This window comes from Pseudonaja textilis, chromosome 2 (assembly GCF_049901715.1).
Source record: "Pseudonaja textilis isolate UNSWEBS1 chromosome 2, rPseTex1.2, whole genome shotgun sequence".
Lineage (NCBI taxonomy): Eukaryota > Metazoa > Chordata > Lepidosauria > Squamata > Elapidae > Pseudonaja > Pseudonaja textilis.
In genome coordinates this window covers 89,877,129-89,883,345 of record NC_141991.1, presented here as the reverse complement: position 1 = coordinate 89,883,345, position 6,217 = coordinate 89,877,129, and positions in this window count along the sequence as shown.

The window sequence follows — 6,217 nt, the reverse complement described above, 5'->3', positions numbered from 1 at the left end:
CCATCTCAGTAAAGTGGTCTCAATGTCTGCCACCCCCCTTTATAAGAACAGGCAACACATTTTAACTCAATTCTGTGGTTTGTTTTAATCGGTTTTAGTGTGGGCTTTTTTTCCTGCTGCTCAGTTGTGTCTAATTCTTAGAGACGGTTTGCACAAGTCCCTACAGTTTTCTTAGCAAGCTTTTTAAAAAGTGGTTTGTCTTTGCCTCCTTCCTAGAGCTGAGAGAGAATGACTGGCACAAAGTCACCCAGCTGGCTTCTTGCCCAAGATACAATAAAAACTCACAATCCCCTTGTTTCTAGTCTGATGGCTTAACCACTACACCAAACTGTCTCTCTTTAGTGGTTTATGCAAAGAAAAGGCTTGGTGGGAAGGAAGTGGTTTAACTTTGCACTGTGGACTGAACCCATAGTGATGCTAAATTTAGGCCAGTGTAGGAGATCATCCCATTTGCTCCAAACTTACAAAGATCTAGATAATAAATATTGAAGGAAAGTAGAAAGGGAAGGAACTAATATCTAACCAAGTGAACCATTTGGAAAGTCAATCAATAGCCAAAGCAACTTTGCTTTTCAAAGGATCCTTCTGGGGCAGTGATCAAATGTTCTCATCACAAATCCTAAGATTAGAAAGATATTAAGAACAGCATCCCAAATTCCTTTAAGTTGTTCCTGAAAGCAGCAGGTTCAGCTTGTTAAGGAATTAAGTCATCTCTGTCTGTGATATTGGCAAGAGATACTTTTTTTTTTAAGGCAAAGATCAATTTGGGGGTTTGCCAGTGCTGTTTTGACTTCCCAGTGTAGCTGACAGCTGTGGGATTTTCTGATCATCTTTCCATCCAAGGACTCATCAAATCTGACATTTCAAAGAGTTGAAATCAAGGGCAGCTTGTTATAAACTGAGATATTATTCCATTTAACCCCTTAATAAAGAAGGGCCACCCTAATCTTTAAGTAAGATATATATTTAAAATCTATTAGCCCGGGTGATGGTTTCAGAGGTGTTACATTTTTGCTCCCATGATCTCCCAAGGCCTAGCATTAACCTTCAAGCCATATAATTTAAAAAGAAAAAAAATCACATGGAGGATTATAATGCTTCCCTTAAGCTTCTCTGTTGCTCTCCAAGACTGAAGCCAATCACTCATGTTTGCTCAACTTGCCCTTTTCCAGCTTCAGCAAAGCACTTTTCATATACAATTCTATTTACTGTCATTAACTTCTCATTCACTAACAAGGAGAAGGTCTTTAAGCTAGCAAGGCATAGCCAAAGAAGCTGTTTCATCAAAGAGAAAAACAAATGGGAGCAGGAAGGATGGAATATTTTGGGTTTCACTTGAATATGTGCCCTGTACAATTGGTGCCTTGTCTTTCTTACTAACCTGGGATGGGAAAATGTGTCCTATATGCAGACAGCATGTACTTATTCTTAATTAGGGTATTAAATCCATTTTAGAACGGGTGGTTTCTGTGCTGGCATTAACAGGATGGATTTTATTTGTCTAATGGAGCAGGGAATGCATTTTCCTATGCAGGAACTTCTATGCTCATCAGGTAAGCCACCAATAAGCTGTTCAAGGTTTATATATAGCAGAACGGACATGAAAAGATAATAGAGAATGAAAGAGGAACACAATTTTAATTGGAGAACCAATTCTGATAATAACATTACTGATCCTGAGAGGAAGTGCCCATATTAACCTGGGAATTTGGGGAGTTAAAGCCCCACATTTTAAAGTTGCTGAAGTTAGGAAACACTGACTTATGCATGAATATACTCTGTAGGAAGACAGAAACGACTCTATCCTTCAGAATAAATGCAAAACACTTTGATGGTTTACTGTGCTGCTTTGTCTCCAAAATATTTGGAGAAAGAATGTTACATAGGATAAGTGCAAAAGGGATTCCATCCTCAACAGAACAATTGGGACCTTACATACCAACAGGAGTTTTGACACTTTTCTTTGATCTTAAACAGATTATCTGTTGCTGTCACATTCCTAACCTTGTATATGCAAAATCCATGCAAATCAGACTTCATTCACCATATTTGTCTCTAACAGCAAAGGAAGCGGGTGGAGGAAATCTGGTTTGTGTTCTGGATGTACCATTAACCCCGTGGAAGGAATTCTAAGAATGCTACCCTATTTTGCTGTGGTCTGCTCCATTCTGGATGAATTTCTTCATAATTTGGTCAATATACCCAGTATCTGCAAGAGCGACATTAGCACATCATTCCTACTGATCATAAAGATGCATAATTTCTGTAGGATGCCACATATTTGAACAAATATAGCTTTGTAGGTTTCATGTTTGTTTTCACAAAACCATACAATGATCTATAATAGTCACTGAATTCTGGCCTTAAGTAAAATAGCCTCACTTAGCAACATAACAGTTGCCCTTGTTTACTTGCAGAGGATTTTCCATGAACTACTGTAAGGCAATGCTGGCAGATATCTGTTCAGAAATTAGTACCTGGATTTTGAATCTGCCACTTACACATATCTATAGCAATCTATCTAATTAAACTTTGGGGACAATCATACTTACCTAAGGGCTTTTTGGTATTGGGAATTGGAAGAATAAACACAGCATTCTTATCCTAAAGATCAGCCAACTGGGGAATTCTACAAGTACTAATGCAATACAGGTAGTCCTTGACTTACAACAGTTCATTTAGTGACAGTTCAAAGTTACAACATCACTGGAAAAAAGTGACTTATGACCATTTTTCATACTTATGACCTCATGGTCACGTGTCCAAGATTTTGATGCTTGACAATTGGTTCATATTTACAACAGCTGCAGGGTCTCCAGATCATGTGAACGCCTTTTGTGACCTTCTGACAAGCAAAGTCAATAGGGAAAACAGATTCACTTGACAACTGGATTACTAACTTAACAACTGCAATGATTTGCTTAACAACAGTGACAAGAATATTTGTCAAATGGGGCAAAAGTCACTTAATGTCTCACTTAGCAACATAAACTTTGGGCGCAATTATGGTTGTAAGTCGAGGACTACCTGTACTTTCACTTGACAATAAAGAACCTGAGTGAATCCTTTCTGAATCAAAGCAAAGATTAGTCAAAGACTGCAGTCTAGGATAAGAAAGGATGCAAGTTGCCTTCAATGGTCTGTGAATATCAGTCGAACACAACCATCCAAGTGATTTAAAGTATCACCCAACCATCACTATGGAGATAGAAAGCCAGTTCATATTAATATATCACTAGAATGATGGTTGGAAGGTATTACAAATTGCTTCAGTGGACAATCTGGTTTCTGATAGATTAGTCAGGTGTCAGTGGGAAGCATAAAAAAGATATAAAACAACAATCTTTTTGTGTTGCTGCTTCTCCCCTCACTGTCTTCTCCTACCCATTTGGAGGCAAACTGGCTCTGAATATGGATTATCTATATAGCATAAGGATTAAAGTTTTTAGTCCTTTTTATTTAGCATATTGGTTTTTTTTTCCCCCCCAGTATGGAAACTTAAGTTGGTACATGTGGCCTTTTTTGCATTATCCACAGAAGAATCTTGTGACATAAATTAAGATCTTGTTGCTTTTATTAAAATGATAGAAATAGTGTTGTGCCACAGTGTATTTGACATCATACACTTTGGTTCCATCTCCTCTGTATGTGCTATCACGTAACATTTCACTGTCCTTTCTTTGTTCTGCAACCCCGCCTTTACTGACATTACTGTTTTTCACTGGTTACTTTGAAGGTACAGTCAGTTCATATTATGTGAGTTTAAGTAGAATGTTTGGGAAGTGGATAGGTGTGGAAAACATCGGGAGTTTGAAGGGTAACATCTGTGGACAAGTGGCTTGGCCAAGCAATCCTCGAAAGTCTAATGTGATGAAGCATGACCTAAGAGAAAATAAAGAATAAATTCTAATAGCAAGATTCTTCACCCTGTGAAAGAAAGTCCCATGCCATAGGATACATTGTACACTGTTTTATTACAATTATTTATATGTGTCTATTTGAATACCTCTATTGTTGATGGGAAAATTTCAATTTTTTTCCAGTTTTTTTTTCTCAGAACTGTGGAGTGAATGAAGTAAACATCAATTTACCTTATACAGTATGGTTATTGGGTCAAACATCACCATCTCCACTCTCCTCATTAACTAGGATCCTAACTTGGATTCGCTTTAAGGGTATCTTTGATGCTATCAAAAGGGTATCTCTTTTCTGACTTGAAATTAATAAAGTAATCTCTAAGAATGATGCAGAAATTTGAAAAGATGTGTCTATGTGGCACTGTTGCGAGGGTTGGCTTGGACATCAAGAACAACTAACTAACATCAAGTAAGATTAGATCTTTGTTGACATATCTGACAGGAAATTATTTCTATTGGTACAAGTTCATTGTGCTTTTACCTTTAAATGTAGCATCCTAATTAATTGTTAGAGAAAAAGTCAAAAAGAAGTTCCTCTTAGTTTATGGTCAAACATGTCTATGCTTTGAAAACAAAGTCTGAACTCTGATAGAATAGATTTTTGTAACTGCTGTTACTCTCCCCATTCTTTTGTGAGACACTGACACAGATAATACCCAACAAATAAATCCATTAGAACGTTATAGTTGATATAAGAAAAACAATGATTGAAGAAATACATTTTCTTAAATCACCACATATAACCTTCCACAAACATGGCCAAGTTTCCATATTCTTAACCAGGAAAAAGCACCCCAATAAAAGAAACTCAAAGAAGTTTAGCTGGAGGAAATCAAATTGTTGTGTTACTATCTACTGACTGGAAGTATGACATACACTATCATTATAATGTTCATGAAATTAGAAATTCGTCAGGTTCTTTAGCCTAGAGATTTATTCTCTCTTTGCCTTGTTGTGAAACAGTTAAACAATAGTCACTAGTTTCTCAACTCACAACTTAGAACATGAGTTTTTTAATCAAACCTATTTGCTTATTTTTGGATTTATTCGGATTTGGCTTCCTGCAGTATGTATATTCAACTGGGCATGCAAACGAGAAGTATCTTGAAGAAAACTGCCACACATGGAAAACAAACTTGCTTGGACTTCCCTTAGCTTTAAGTACCCAATCATTAACAAAAAGACATTTTAAGTTCAATTTATTTTGCAAATCAACCCTATAAATAGCTACAATATAAATATACTTCTGCCGTTTACAGAACTGAGATAATAGACCATTGGTTTTATTTAGTTTGCAGGATTCTTTATAGAATAGCTTTCCCTCATCTGAATTCCAACTGAGTCACATTAATGTGTATTTTTCCAGAGGAGAATATGGAGCTCAATTATTAAGCTTATGGATTTCAGACAAAAAAAAATACGGAATATGGAGTTGAAATTCAACCCGGTGGGGCTAAAACAGACTTCTGAGTAAATTCTTGGCATAATCTAGTCTTTTTAAAAGCAGAGGTTTAGATGGGTCAGTAAAATGAATTAGGATAAGGAGGATATATATGTCTTATATGTGTCCTAAAGAGACAGGAATCATATTGGTCAACCTGTGTATGCATTCATTGCTCATTTATCTACTGTGTTTCTCCAACAATACGGCCTCCACCAGTAGGAAGGCCCAGCATGTTTTATTGGCATAAAATCAAATTAAGCCCCTCCCCCCAAATTAAGGCCTATATTAAACATGTGAAATGGGGGGAATGGCGGGGGGCTTGCCATTAGGAAGTACTTTTGTTGTATACCTGGATATGGTGCTGCCTGCGTTGGTGGAACACTTTGTATTGGGAGACCTTCCACCACCATTGCTTTACCTTCTCCCCGTGCTGCTGCGGCATTTAGAGCAATGCTGCAGTGTTTGGCACAGCCATGCGCAGCCAGCCAGGGCTCCTCCCTGCAATCGGAGCCCTGTGGAGACACTTGGCTTTAGCTGCTCCTGTCGCCGCCTTCCCTTTGCCTTCGAAGGTAAAGCCAATTCTTTTAAAAAAACACCCTACTACAACAAAGCCTCCCCTGCCCGAGAGGGCAGCCCAACCCCACATGGGGAGGCAAATCACCCGGGGCCGCAGCGCAGGATCGGCCCACCCTGGGAGAAGCACCCAGCCGCCATCCCTGCCTGGCACCAGGCAGAGCACAAAGAGCTTCTCCTGGGGGGCCCAGCACAACTGACAGGTGGGCCCTCCTGCCCAGTGGCAGAGCTCTTACCAAGGCACCATGGCAGCAAGGGAGAAGGGAAAGCAATGGTGGCGGAA